Source organism: Triticum dicoccoides, chromosome 1A (genome assembly GCF_002162155.2).
Source record: "Triticum dicoccoides isolate Atlit2015 ecotype Zavitan chromosome 1A, WEW_v2.0, whole genome shotgun sequence".
In the NCBI taxonomy this organism is placed as follows: domain Eukaryota; kingdom Viridiplantae; phylum Streptophyta; class Magnoliopsida; order Poales; family Poaceae; genus Triticum; species Triticum dicoccoides.
The window spans coordinates 439180269-439195908 of NC_041380.1; the positions used below are offsets into that span (position 1 = coordinate 439180269).

General features: G+C 47.7%; 1 long non-coding RNA gene across 2 annotated transcripts; it reads left to right on the forward strand.

The window, feature by feature from the left end:
- The first annotated feature begins 1117 nt into the window (after positions 1-1117).
- On the forward strand, positions 1118-12538 carry LOC119299792. 2 transcript variants are annotated; one of them, XR_005146296.1, is made up of 6 exons: positions 1118-1664; positions 2557-2789; positions 2866-2960; positions 11534-11697; positions 12011-12140; positions 12331-12538. It is a non-coding gene; the product is annotated as an uncharacterized LOC119299792 (long non-coding RNA). The 2 variants fall into 2 exon arrangements; XR_005146280.1 differs by having other exon boundaries at positions 2688-2789.
- Positions 12539-15640: the final 3102 nt, after the last annotated feature.

Consider the following 15640-nt stretch of genomic DNA (forward strand, 5'->3'; position numbering starts at 1 on the left):
CCTTCACAAAAAACTCATTTTGGGCACTAAAAAAATGGAAAATGAATTTTTCATCCAAAGAAAATGAAAACTTCCTTAGGAAACATTGTTTTCCATTCCAATATACACCATTGTGCATGATATGAGATCATTTGAACAAACTATGCCATGAATGTGGCTATAAGATCGATCATTTGGCTTGAAAGCCATGAATCTTCAGACATGATAGCTCATTTCTAAGAACACTTTTTTGAAATAATTACGTTATTACAAGTTTACTATTTTTCCTAGTAACTTGGTCACATGTAATGACACAATGCTAAGGTTATCCAATTTTTTGATTTTTTTTAATTTTGCATGCCCGTTTCAAAATGTGGTTAAAACGGCTGGCATGCCCGTTCCTAGCTAGTGGTTGGATCTTGGGAAACTTTTGGTGTTTATCTTATTAAATAGATACTTATGTACCTATAAATAATTTTTGGAAAAAATAAAGAGCAAACTATGAGGTAGCTGCAGTTCAAATTTGCCTCGCTTCCTGCTGAATCGGCGGAAATTTGTTTTTTTCATGAGAGGTGGATAAAATCTTTTGACACCCAACCATTTGGTCAATTGTACATTAAACATGGTCTAATATTTTAGAAAATTGATTTGCTCCAATTTTGCAACAAATATATTGTACGTCCTTCACAAAAAAACTCATTTTGGGCACCCGAAAAATGGAAAATAATTTTTTTGTTCAAAGAAAATGAAAACTTCTTCGGAAACATTGTTTGTCATTCCAATATGCACCCTTTTGCACAATACGAGATCATCCGAACAAATTATACCGTTCCAAAATACACCCTGGTGCAAAAATATAAGAAAAACAAAAAGAAAAACCACAATTATACAAGGTTTGTTCTCATTGGTTGAAACGTGTGTGCCATGGATCAATGACATGGCACACATCCATCCATCCATCCTCTCGCCCCGATTCAGATCCCACCCGCAGCCCACCTAAAAGAAAAAAGAGAAAAAAAGAAAACCCCACCCGCAGCCCAACTACCCCAAACCCTAACTCCCATCGATCCCCTCCCTCTCATCCTCTCCCCCCGATTCAGATCGCCGCCGCCGCACGTCCTGCCCCTCCCCTCCCCCTCCCCGCCTCCCAACCCCCTCGCTGCCTCCTCCTCCTTCCTCTCCAACCTCGCCTCTCGCTTCGTCTCCCCGCGCCCCGCGCTCGCCGTGGCCCGCCCGCCGAGGCCCCATAGCACCGCCCAGTTTCTCGCACTCGGGCTCGATGAGGTCGCGCGCGCGCTCACTGGCATGTCCATCTTCACCATCTGCAACTCCAGCAACTAGTTCGTGCTCGTCTCCGCTCCCTCGGCCTCCTCTGCTTTCGCTCCAAGGACGCCGACGCCCTCCTCTCCGTCGAAGGTCGCCGGAACCACGACGGCCGGCACGCTCGTGCATGAGGAGACGACGATGACGGGGGAGTCCAAGTTCGGCATCACCTTCGACTGGGAGATGGAGAAGCTGGGGGTGCCAGGCGCCATCGTCGTCAACAACTACCAGAGCCCCGAGTTCCTGCTCAAGACCGTCACCCTCCACGACGTCAAGGCCGCGGCAACCTCTACTTCGTCGCCAACTCCTGGATCTACCCCGCCGGCAGCTACACCTACAGCCGCGTCTTCTTCGCCAATGATGTGAGTGAGCCTTGCCTTTCCTCTCCTTTCATTTTCATTTCACCCGCCATCGTCATTCATGGTCGTCAAGTCTTCTTTGAGATAAGATAAGATTAGTAGGTGCAGAATTTATTCCATGTTGGTAGAGAGAAGATATGGCTAGGTGCAGAGGATTGAATGAAACCGGCACTGTGGCACCCCGGTAGGTGAAGAAAACTGCTGCACTTGAACAAGTGTGCGACCTGCTGCTGCCGGGTTATTTCTTTGAGATAAGACACGTACGTGGGTTCGCAACGCATGCATGGCTCCACCACCATGGGACGACCTCGGTCGCTACATGGCCGCCTCAGAACCAGAAGAAAGTTTTAAAAGATGTTGCATGATAAAGTAGTAGCACTCAATCCGGTTAACTCTAGCGAAATAGTATAACATTTTAATCTGGAATCCCACCTAACAGTATTCTAGGTGCCTTCCGGTCAACTCATCATATCATATGAGCCCAGAAACACCGACCTGATCTTACTTAATTTTCTGAGTATTTAAGCAAATCAGGAAGAACAGATCTTATTGGCTATAAGCGTGCTTTCTAGTACTTATTAGCTGTGTTGCAACTTGTGAGCAAGTTGTGGGGTTTCTGTACATACTTTGTGGTGCTATGTGTCATGCGATTCTTGGTTCTAATAAGTATTGGCCAGTTCATGTTCACGTTATAATCCTATAAGATTGGGCTGTAGTTGTGAATGCATCTCTGTGGCAATGGATTCTGTCTAAGGATTTTGCTCTTTGGTGTCACCCTGCCAGTGCATCACTTAACATAGTCTGTATGTTAAGATGCTCAAAGCGAAGGGCGTGATAAGTTTTTCCTTTGCATATGATTGGTTACTGATGATGATACTGCTTCTGGAATAAATAGGTGGGATCCTCAAGGTCCATTCAAACCATTGCATTTGATGAATCCGGCAAGACTATCTTTTATTCACTCCATACTCTATAGACATTTCACGTACACTTAACGTATCTTGCATATGATTGCTTTTTTTGTAGGTTCGTGAAGAGAGTTGATCTGGTTTTGTGAAGGAAGGGCGAGAAAGATTATGTGGGGATCAGATTGTCCATGGCGACCTAGGAGGAGCAGCACCATCTCAGGTTCGTCACTTGCTCCTCCACTTCTCTTATCTTCTTCTTCTCCATCTCCCCATCTAATTAGTGTGTTCCTTTGCAGGTTGCTCCGATCTAGTTGTGTGAAGCAACATGCAAGGTCTGCTAGTGCTGTTGTGCTCCCTTGAATGATCTGGTGAAGGACAATTTGGTCCATAGGTCATCCCCCCATGCTATCTCTCTCTGCTGCATAGTTAGGTTCAGTTTTTTTGTTCTCTTTCTAGTTTAAGCGTAAGCAGATTCCAGTAGGTCTCTATGTATGTAGCTCATGAGTTAGAACATCTAATATAATTACGGACTGCAGACTTGCTATGTCATGTGCAAACTTGCTTGCATTCAGTTCAGAAAATTTCTGAATTCTCTGGTGTTTGCTTTCACTCAATGATTGTGGTACTGGTAGTCAAATAGATGCCTCCTTTGCTGTAATTCACTCGTTTCCCTGTCATGGTTTATCTTGAATTTTGGTAGTGTGACAAACACATTAGCAAATCTAAATAACTTTGACATATTTGTTGTATTATCTTGCACTAGATTGGCACCTTTCATTACCCTGAACAAATATATCTCAATTCCGCTAACACTGATCCTTGTGTATGGTCTTAAACCCTTTTGGTTGCATGATACTTCTATATCTGTAGCCTTTAATGAATTCAATGTATGATTGTGATGAGAATTATATGATACGTACCTGTTTTTATCCTTGATCAGTATTGTCGTGGATTTGTCACGTCAGATGTCCTTAGCGTCAGGACTTAGTCGCGAGGCCAACGCATCTATGTGGTAGCTTGAGAGGGGTTGAGCGGAATCGAGAGACGCAACACAAGACAGGGATTTACACAGCTTCGGGCCCCGGGAAACATCATCCGGTAACAACCCTACATGCTGTTTGAGGCTAGGTCTCATTATCATCACGAGGGATTCGCCGTAAACCGGCTCTCCTCTTTGTGTCTAGCCCTAAGATTGTTTCTTGCTTCTGTAGCTTGTCGCTCTTTGGGGAGCCCTGCCCCTCCTTATATATGTTGAAGGGGCGGGTTACATGTGGAGTCCTATTAGGATTAGGACTAGTCTATCTCTAATACAAACCGGATACAAGTCCTGGTCTTAACTCCTTGTAAGGTAAATATTCCTCCTGCCTTTCCTCTTAAACCGGCCCACCATAGTATGAACCGGCCTTCATGAACCGCCCGTTGGGCCACCAGGTCTTGTCGCTCCTTGCACCCACCTGTCGGGTTACCAATGAGTCGTGAACCGCCAGGTCCAAACGGGTCGCCCGGTGAATCGCCAAGTGCCAGCGGGGTCTTCAGATAAACCGCCAAGTCCGACCGGGTTAAACTTCCGGCCGGTTTACGCCGCAGGGTATATCCCCGACATTAGCCCCCAGTTTAATTTGGATTCATCCATGTTAAACTGATCTGCAACATAAACACAAGAACAAATTCGTCGGGTTGCGCTCCGGTTTAAATATTCTTGTAGACCGGCACTTGATCATCCTTAAATCCTTGTCACCTCCTTCTAGAAAATCCGGGTTAATAACCAGCTTCATACTCAAATTGCTGATGTTGGCTTCTTATAGAAAAAATAATGTGAAGAATAATCCACTTGAATCGGCTTCCAAGGCGCCGGTTTTAAGAAATATTGGTCTTGACATACTTATCTGATATTCAGCCGGTTTGAAGATGTAAAATTTGCCGGATTAATATTACCAAAATTGCCGGATTGTAAATATGGATGGCACCAAGTCATAATTGTCACCAACTCCAGGTAATAATTATTGCTCAAAACTGAGCATTTGTAGATTTTTTTCTCCCTTATATCCATATTACCTGTAGCCCCCAAGTCTTGAATAGAACAAAGTGATGATTTGAGACTTGTTTCCATATAATTACTGCCGCTTTGAAGAAATCCATGTTGTTCATCCCAGTCACTTAGTAAAACTGAACATTCCATATTATGTAGCCCCCAAGTGCCGGGTTGTTATGCTTGCAGCAACCTGGGACTTGTAATTTCCTTATGCTCATAAAAACTTCAACCAGTGTAGCCCCCAAGGGCCGGGTCATTATGCAATAATGAGCATGGAATTTGATAGATACTTTAATAAAAATAACATCATATGATGTAACCCCCATCATGGGGCTTGAACTCACGTCCACAAGTTTAAGAGCCTTTTGCTTTACCAACTGAGCAGTGGACCCTTCAATATAATGAATAAAAAGCTTTGTACCTTGAATTGTTTAACAGGAGCAATTGGTAGCCCCCAAGGGCCAGCTCATTATAATGTGATGAGTCGGGTCTTCAATAAGATGAACAAAGAATGACTTTGCATTAGCCCCCAAGTGTCATGGTGCATGCTTGCAGCGACATGAGACTTGCATATTTGATGTAATCTCAACTTCAATAATGTAGCCCCCAAGTGCCGGGTTGTAAGCCTGCAGCAACTCGGGACTATTCCTTCAATTGTAGAATAAACCATATCCATTGATAATATGATAGCCATTGCGCTAAAGCGACTTTGAAAACCTTGATCATAATACTGGTCATTGATAATCATAATAGAAATCCAGCCATGTTTGGCTATTTGAATAATATACCCAATGATTTATAAGCGCATGATTCCAATGGCGCAATCCAAATATATACTGGCGACGTATAATCCAAAGCCAGGCGGGTTTAATAAACTCCGGATAATTTCCCATCATATACTGGCGACTTATCGTCTTAAACTCAGGCCGGTTTAATAAACACCGGATAATTTATCATCATGCTTTATTCGACCTGTCTCTGCATACAACAAGTTTAAAGTGTCCTGGCGGTTTACCGCCAGACGGGTCATAATGCCCAACATATAACCCTGGTTTATAACCAAGGCTGCACTTAAGAATAATCAATGAAATATGTCATACCTGTGATATTGAATCACATCATTGGTTTACCAATTTTTTGTAGTAAGAGTAATAACCCCAATCTTGAATAATGATAACTCCTTTCATACTGTGCCGGTTGATGACAAACCGTACCGGGTTGTGATAAACACCGGTTTAACCATATATAATACTGGCGACTCGTAGTCAAACCAGACCGGGCTGATAGTCTCCGGATTATAACTTGATCCTATATTGACAACTTGTAATTGAAGGTCAAGCCGGGTTGATAAACACCGGTTTACTCCATAATAGGATGGTAACAGAAAATCAAACCGGGCATACACCTCCGGATTAAAGGGGAATCAAATCCATCGGCTGAATCGGAAAAAAGGTGTTTGTCGACATAAAAGAAATCCGAAAAAAGCAAAGAAACGAACAAACCATGAAAACAAGATGGAAACGAAAGTAATGATAAAAACCATTCGCAAAAATATGCTATATTGAGCTGTTCAGATGGCATTACCATGGTCGGACAGGATCAAGGCCCCCAATAGGGGTGACAATGATCCAAGTCAGCCAGGTCCCCAAATGACTCGTGGCATATATGCCAAATCAAGAGGCGTAGCAATGGCTCGGGCCCGACCATGCTCCCAAGTGATTTTGTGGCCTTAGGCCGACCAAGAGGCATTACTGGTTCAAACGTGACTCAGTCCCCAAATGATCTGGTGGCTGTCGCCTATCAAAGGGTGTTCGTTGGTTCGGACACGACCAAAGCCCCCAGTGATATTGTGGCCTTAGGCCGACCAAGAGGCATTACTGGTTCAAACTTGACTCAGTCCCCAAATGATCTGGTGGCTGTCGCCTATCAAAGGGTGTTCGTTGGTTCGGACACGACCAAAGCCCCCAGTGATATAAAAAAGATAAATATCAAGGGGTAAACCGGAGGCTGCTTTAAACAGAGTCACTCCGTGTAACCTCGCATGATGAGAAAGACAGAGACCCCGCTTTATGAAGCAGAAGCCCCCATGCGATCAATAATATGTTAGGCCAATAAGGCAGGATACCCATGTTTGAACCGCGCATCATGGCAGCAGGTCCTCTTCGGTAATTTTTAACCTTTTTGCAAGAGATAAAGTCTTCTTGAACCGGGATTTTGAGCCGGATAGCGAGAGCTTCAAAGCTTTGTGGGAGAACAGACGTCCCTTAAACAGGATTGCAAAACGGAATCTTCATTTTCAGCCGGAAATTTTCTGACGGCCTTTCAACTCGAACTTGCGAGAAATTAATTCCTTTTTGAACCGGACATTGTTAAACCGGATTTGAGAGCTTCAGTGAGACTGACTTCCCTTGAACCGGATTGTAAACCGGAATCCTTTCTGATGATCCGGAACTTCTTCATTGAGCCGGGATTTTGTAACTGTCATATACTTTCTAAACCAGAAATTTTCTGACGGCCTTCAAATAATAGTAGCCTCCGGGACCGGGTTATCTTTCCCTCCATCGTCCCGGGGTTCGCTGAAACTGGCAAGATTTGCTGAGTCATGTCATTGTAGCCCCCGAGTCTCAAAGGTGACTCGAGGAGTTGGCTTGAGATTCTCCATATGTGACCGTGATGTAAACCGGCATAAGTTGTATATCATTGGTGTTGATAGCACGATGTGAATCCATAGAAGGTTGAGGTGACTGCGGCGGGTTGTAAATGATCCCATATAAGCCGTGTCAGCAACTCGGCCAATGGTTCCTTCCAACTGGCGATTTGAAGTTAATCAAAACTGTAATGGCGGCGATTTGTGCGCCCAATAACCAGCTCATGTAGACAGGTGCGGCCCGGTATGTTGATGTAGACCAGGCCGCGAGAGACGGACGGAAAATACGACCGCAGCATCAGAGGCCGCACAGACAGATGAGTCAGTCGCGGTGTTGTAAACCGGTTTGGACGGGCGGGTTGATGTAAACCGGACCGTAAGGGCGGCGTCTTGCACGCGTCCATTCACCGTGTTATGCGGAACGGACGAACACCGGGCAGGACGTTGCCAGCGCGCGCTTCGTACCCATGGTATAAACCACATTTATAATGAATAATTTTCCTGCATGCAATATTGCAGACCAAGGCAAAGATAAAACTGCTCTTTGACAAAAAATACTATGCACTAATAAAATATATATTAGATGGATATCACCTGATGTGTTAGGCCAGAAATTATCCGCCATGGAGTTGATGATCCATAGGTTAAGTTGAAATCACTCACGGGTGAGTCGGCCGCGGGAACAGACAGATGAATCAACCGCACCGTTTGTAAACCGGTGCGGACGGACGAGTCGTCCTCCTTGTTGTAAGTCGGCACGTGAACCGGCCGCGGGGGCGAACGGACGTGTCGTCCGTGGCGTTGTAAGGTGGTGCGGATGAGAGAGTTGGCCGTGGCATTGCAAACCGGCACGGATGAAAGAGTTGGCCATGGCGTTGCAAACGGCATAGACACGGGCGAGTCGGCCGCGGCGCGGACAACGAGCCAGTCACGTGTGTTGATGTAGCGGGGGCGACGGCTCGCACATGTATCCGTCAGGTAGCGCAACACGGATGACACATGCAGAACAATACTAGCATGCGCTTCGTATGCACGATAGTCACCACCTTTGTAATTATCCTGTATAAAAGAACACCGCAGGCCGGAATAATTGTCGTAGAAAAAATTAATATATGTGATAAGAAAACATAGGAAAAATGACACCTGATATTTTTGTCAGATGACTATGGACGCTACCGTCCGATAACACTGGACATATCCCGGATGGGACGTGAGATGTGATTAACACCTGTGGCATGTCAGATCTTCTTCGGCCATCAATTGATCTGTGAACAGTCTTGGAATCCTAGACTTTTTCTCCTTTGACACATAACCTCAAACTTAAGCTAATTTCAGAGACAACCCATCTATGAATAGTACTCATCTTGCCCCCAAAGCATCAGCCAAGATATTAAGCTTGCTAATAGGTGCCAGTTTAACAGCTTCCGCGTAACTGAAGCCACAATCGAGCCCAGTATAGTACCCTCTTGGAAATGTCAGGACAAATTAGCCCCCAAGTTATCCTCAATAGCTGATTTTGGCTTAGTAGGTAACGTCTGAAAGCCATTGTCAAAAATCTTGTCTCCAAATTAACGTCGTAGATCACCCCGACCTCTTCTGCGAAAACTTTCAAATACACGCCCATACTTGCTTTCAATATCTGATGAGGCAGAGAACTGTGGCGGGTCTCCAAGGCGCAGTTTCACGGCAGAAAGCGGCCGTGGAAGTAGACGGCGTTTTGACACGCCGGCAAGGGCGGTTCAAGCACGGCCGGCCTGACGACGATCGGCGAGTTGAAAGTGGACCGCAGTAGCGGGCGGTTCGCAGGCAGCAGACGGCTATCCAGTTGCGGCGACTCGAGGCGTTGAGGGCCCCGCGACTTACCACACAGCCGTAGAAATAGCAGGGCCGCCCCCGGTGGCTCAGAGGCGTGGCAACTCGGTAACGATTCAGAGTCAGAGACCAGCGATGCGGTTTATGACAGCAACTTAAGGTGACTCGCTATCGAAACGAGACTGCTTGGAGACGATTCGGCCCTGACGGGGACGGAGCACAGCCAGGGCGGCTCAAGGCGGCTCAACAATAGCACGGGAAGGCCGGCTCGGTTTAGACCACGCCCAGGACGGCGGCTGGGCCACTGCGCGAGGCAACGACAGCGGGAGCGGTGACTCGTGGGTGAAGCCGGGCGCTTGGCGGCTCATAGCGGCAGTTTGGTCAGAGGCCATCAATTGATCGTCCACATTGGCGGTGAAGGCATCAGGCGGGTTTGAGTGGAAACGACCCAGAAGGAGCTCGAAGTGGGAACCAGCCAGAGGTGATGCCGGCGTTGGAAAAAAAAGGCACATCAGGTCTGAAATCGTAACGGAGACAAAATCTATCAGGCACGAGGCCAAGGCGACGGAGGTTAGGGCGGTCTCGACGGCACGTTGAACTCTGCCAATCCGATCCAGTATTGTAGTCCTTGCTCGAACATGCATGCTCGTTTGATGGATCACTTTATGCTAACAGTAGTAACGTAGTGTTGCCTTCAAGCAATCACTAGCACAATTGTTTATTAGAAGTAGTACTACTCCATGCAATAGTAGCAGCAGTCTTTTAGCAGATCAATTTATGAAATTGCCTTGGGTTTTGATCCCCGTCTCCTCACGCGTGTGTTTATTGACCCGACCTGGCGTACGGCAGCTATAGAAAAACTCATGTCGGCCTTGGCAATACATGGCTGTAGCGGCAAAAACTGATCTGGTACTCGGATTCGACGGACCGTGTTGCAACGGCGACGCAGAAGAACATCAAACCCTATCTTCCCTTAAACTCAAAACTCATACTGTGAGCTCCAAGGCTAATACCAATTCTGACCACAAACATTGAATTTGCCGGCTCTGCCAAAAAACTGTCCCATGCTGGATCATCTTGCGTGATTCTTCCGCGCCGGTTCTTCTTCATCCGGCTAATTCGCGAACTTCTCGAAACCTGGATAAAGATCCCTCCAAGAACTCAACACCACCGTGCGCAGGCCCCACGATGGGCGCCAACTGTCGTGGATTTGTCACGTCAGATGTCCTTAGCGTCAGGACTTAGTCGCGAGGCCAACGCATCTATGTGGTAGCTTGAGAGGGGTTGAGTGGAATCGAGAGACGCAACACAAGACAGGGATTTAGACAGCTTCGGGCCCCGGGAAACATCATCCGGTAACAACCCTACATGCTGTTTGAGGCTAGGTCTCATTATCATCACGAGGGATTCGCCGTAAATCGGCTCTCCTCTTTGTGTCTAGCCCTAAGATTGTTTCTTGCTTCTGTAGCTTGTCGCTCTTTGGGGAGCCCTGCCCCTCCTTATATATGTTGAAGGGGCGGGTTACATGTGGAGTCCTATTAGGATTAGGACTAGTCTATCTCTAATACAAACCGGATACAAGTCCTGGTCTTAACTCCTTGTAAGGTAAATATTCCTCCTGCCTTTCCTCTTAAACCGGCCCACCATAGTATGAACCGGCCTTCATGAACCGCCCGTTGGGCCACCAGGTCTTGTCGCTCCTCGCACCCACCTGCTGGGTTACCAATGAGTCGTGAACCGCCAGGTCCAAACGGGTCGCCCGGTGAATCGCCAAGTGCCAGCGGGGTCTTCAGATAAACTGCCAAGTCCGACCGGGTTAAACTTCCGGCCGGTTTACTCCGCGGGGTATATCCCCGACAAGTATCATTTATGGTCTCTGTTCTTATTACTTGATGTGTATGTTTAATGCCTATACATCGTTGTGTTTTGCGGGGCTAGTCCTTCACTGTTATAGTTTGAAACCACTTCATAACTCATAATTTGTTTGTCATGATTCATTGCTTACGAAAATTATTAGAAATATGTTGAAAATTGCAAAGAAGAATTTTGTGCCATCTCTGCAACTGTGCTAGATGTGATGTTCCTGAAACTTATTATGGTATCTGTACTGTCCTTATGTTGCAACACTACAGTTATTATTTCTCATCCTTATGCAGACAAGAAAGCTAACTTTGCCCTAGCCTTCTCATCCAAGAATAGAAATAAATAAAGGTCGACACATCTTTAAAATGACATGTCAAACTTAGTTTTTGAGGCTATGTTGCATTTATAGTTCTTGCTCTGTTAAATTTGAGGCTACGTTGCATTTGTAGTTCTTGCTTTGTTAAATCTAAGATTGATGAAAATGGTATATAGAAAGCAAAAAAATTGTAGCCACATAATGATGTTGTATGGTACCCCCAGCAAGTAATATGCTTGAATCAATGTGACTTTTCCTGATTATAATTATCTTATAGTATCGTGATGTTGGCAGGTATATGCAAGTCCGGCAGTGCGGTGGCGTACCTGTGCAAGCACGAACGGAGCGAAGACTTACTGTTGGTGTTGCCCGTCAAGTTCTCCAGCTTGGGGTGAACCAGGCTATCTCAAGTGCTTCGTTGGTTGGGTTGCTTCTTTGCTGCTGGTCTCATGAATGGGGTATATTTCTGAAACTGAACTATCTTGCTATCAGTGGTTATATGATTGGTGATTGGATGTGTGGTATTTTCTTCTTAAGTTGTCATTTTACCAAACATTTGTTGATTGTCGAAATGTTATATTTAGTTCTTGATTAATGATTTTCATCAATAAATTGTTGGTCACACGAGTCAAGCTTGTGCTCATATTTAGCTAGTTTTGGATGTATGTTGATCCAAATGTCTAGAAAAGTAGAAGTTAACCATGTCAAAAGTTAGAGCACTCTTGATTGCTATATTAGGACAGTGCTGACCATGTGTTGTTTTTTTTGAAGGAAGTTATTTTTCTTGAAGGAAGGGCAAGGAGGAGGCAACACGTTGGAAACTGGAGGACCCAGGGATGGATAATATGTGTTGTTCTCGCCATCTACCTGGCCCTTTTGTTGATAAATCCATTGCACAATGGTAAGCTTCCTATGGCTCTGCTTTGAACTAGTGGGACATGTTGTATCTGCATGAATTTGGTCCATCTTAATAGTATGGAATGCCTTTACAACAATATATGTGATCCTTGACTAGTTAGTTTCTAGAATGCTAGTCCGAATGGAATCTTTTTTATATCTTTTTAATGTGATTCGGCACCAATCCTTGACAGGGTGACCATGGAAGGGGTGGAAGTTCATATTGCTCTTTATAATGAAGGTCACAGCCTAATCCTGACTATGGTCGTCTAGTGAGTATGGCATATGGTTCATATGACAGGAGCATGTGCCCAGTTTGTGATCGCTTTTGACATGAGCTCCATTCTGAAGAAGATTCAAGACAATTGTGGAGTTGTAAATTACTGTAGCCAGATATCACACTTGTAGAGCTTGTAATATTGTCATTCCAATTGTATTACGTGTTATTGGTAGAGCAAGAGCTCCATACTGATTCTGGCTGTTGTTATTTGAAGTATTACATGTGCTTTCCGTCTGTTTGAATTTAAATATTTGTTATTTATTCACTGGCATATTGAAATCTGAAGAACATGACCTTGACATGAGGGACCCACAAAACAGAACCTGACATTTCGGACCCACTTACCAGAATCTGAAAAAACAAGAAAACAAAGGCCATGGCCCAAAAATAAAAAGGCTAAAATGTTGGGCTATGCCCATGTAGCTGACGAAAACTGATATATAAAATATAAATAGGCTGAATTGATGGGCTTGGCCCATGCAGCTCATGAAAATTGACAAAAAAACATAAATGGTCTGAATTAATGGGCTCGGCCCATATAAACACCGAATTGGACCGGGCTGATTCTTGTGCCACATCAGATTGCCACGTCGGATGCCTACGTAGCCTAGGGAGGCTGCTAGTGACCAAAACACAACAGTAGGCATATTTTGGTCGTAAACATCTATGACCTTCTCATAGAGAAGGTCATTAATTTCAGTTTACGACTGCCAGCTTTTGACCTTCTGTTTTTGGTCACAAAAAGGTCGCAAATGAAAACTAATGACTTTTCAGTGACCAATAGTCAAGGTCACAAGTTGACATATTTCTTGTAGTGGGGTTGCTCCCCACGAGCCACCGGGACCCTGAGCCTCGGGAGGCCCAGAGGGTCCAGGCGGCTCCTCGAGGACCATCTCCATCCCCACCAGGACTACGTGATGCCTGGCCTCCTGACCTACCAGGATGCTCCGCAGGTTGCTCTGGAAGGCGGCTGCCATGCTCGGTAGGCCGAACGGCACGCGAACGTAGCTATGAGGTGGGCCCTCGCAACGTCCCACACGTGACGGCCAGAAGAGCTCCTGAGATGCAGCCCTGTTGAGCCCGGGGACGTCGACGCAGACACGCGGCTCGCCATCCGCGCCTGGATGGGGAGCAGCGCCATGTGGGCGGCGGTCGTCGCACATGTCTCTTGCATCCTGCAACTCCTGAGTGGCCTTGGTGAGGAACTCCTGAGCATCGGGCTCTCCTCGCTCGGTGTCCTGCTGAGGGAAATGTGCCGCAAAGCACGCCTCCATGTGGGTCCCAAGCGCCTCCCTCGTGACGCTGGATAGGTCCAAGGCCCTCCAGAAGAGAGCTCCCGAGCCCTGCCCGAGGAGTGCGCCGGGCGTGCCTCCCTATGCGAGGAAGGGAGGCGCCCCAGGCACAGGCGCCGATCCTGAGGTGGCGACGCTGGAGGCGCCGGTCCCCTGAGGCCTAGTGTGGGGTAGCTACTTCTTCTTCTTCTTGTGGCTGGCCTCAGGAGGGTACTTCACATATGCGCTGCCAGGGTCTCCGACTGCTGCAGCTTGGAAGGCGCGCTCGAGGGAGCACACCATGTCTCTTTCTTCGCAGGGCTGTGATGATTTTGCCGCTTCCAGGCATCTTGAGGATGTTGTAGCCATGGTGGGTGACTGCCATGAATTTGGCTAGCGCTGGGTACCCGAGGATGGCATTGTACGGCAGACGGATGAGGGCGACGTCGAAGTCGACGAGCTCAGTGTGGTAGTTGTCGCGCTGACCAAAGGTGATAGGGAGACGAACTTGCCCTATCGGGGTGGTGGAGCCGTCAGACACTCCAGAGAAAGGCTTGGTGGGCTGGAGCTGATCGTATGGCAATTGAAGGTTGTCGAACATCTCGATGGACAGGACACTGAGCCCTGCGCCACCGTTGATGAGGGTCTTGGTGACTTGGACATTGTTGATGACGGATGAACAGAGCATCGGGAGGACGCCAGCGGTTGCCGCACATTTGAGCTGGTCCGCCGAGCTAAATGTGATGGCTTACTTGGACCATCTAAGCGGGCGTGTGGCCTCGAGCTTGGGGAGGGTTGCATTCACCTCGCGAGAGAACTGCTTGAAGATGCGCTGGGAAGCTGGGGCCTTAGCGCCACCCAAGATCCAGGCCATGGCGCACGGCTCCTGGAAGCCCCCAGCCCCTTCATCCTATTGGTGGTCGCCGTTCCTCCTTGGTGGTGGCGGTAGCGGAGGGAGACCAGGATTGCCTTGAGGACGGTCCTCGCGAGGCTGGTCCCTCTAGGCACCCTCACGAGGCTGGTCCTGCCAGCGGTCCTCGCGAGGCTGGTCGTGCCACTCCTGGCAGGGCCCGCAGACGTCCCAACTTCCTCCACCTCGTCCACCTCCTCGACCGTATCCCCGATCGTTGTGCTCGGGGTGTCGACTGAAGCGTCCATCTCGGATGGCCCTGAGATCTTGACAATCATTGGTGTTGTGGCTGCGCACATCGTGGAAGGCGCAGAACCCATGACTGCCCCTGGACGACTCGGGAAGGTCTCGGTCGCGCTTTGTGTCTTGTTCTACCGCGAGTACGGCCACCCCTTTGCGCTTCACGTCCTTGACCTTGGCCTTCTTCTCCTCTAGATCCGCAGCAGGGAGCTCGAGGAGGGAGAGACGCCCCTCCTCAGCTCTTGCACACTTGGTTGCTATGTTGAACAGCTCCAAAGTCGTGCACAGGTCCTCATGGATGGCGAGCTCCTCCTTCATCTTGATGTCGCAGACGCCATCGGAAAACGCTGAGATGATGGCCTCGTCCGTCACCTTGGGGATCTTGAGACGCACGTTGTTGAAGTGCTGGATGTACTTCTGTAGGGTCTCTCCCGGCTGTTGCCTGATGCGGCGCAGGTCACCCGCGGCTGGGGGGCGGTCGTGAATGCCCTGGAAGTTGGCGACAAAGGGGTCGTGCATCTCATCCCAGGAGGAGATCGAGCCTGAGGGTAGGTTCAGGAGCCATGAGCGAGCGCCGTCCTTAAGAGCCATGGGGAACCAGTTCGGCATGACCTTTTCATCGCCGCTGGCCGCCTCGATGCTCAGCTCGTAGAGCTTCAAGAACTCTGCAAGGACGGGGGTGCCATCGTAGCGAGGAGGCAGATCCGGCTTGAACTTGCCCGACCAGACGACGCTACGCAGCTCAGGAGTGAAGGCGCGGCAGCCTGCCATGGCCACCGGGGCTCGTCATGGAGGCGGAGCTT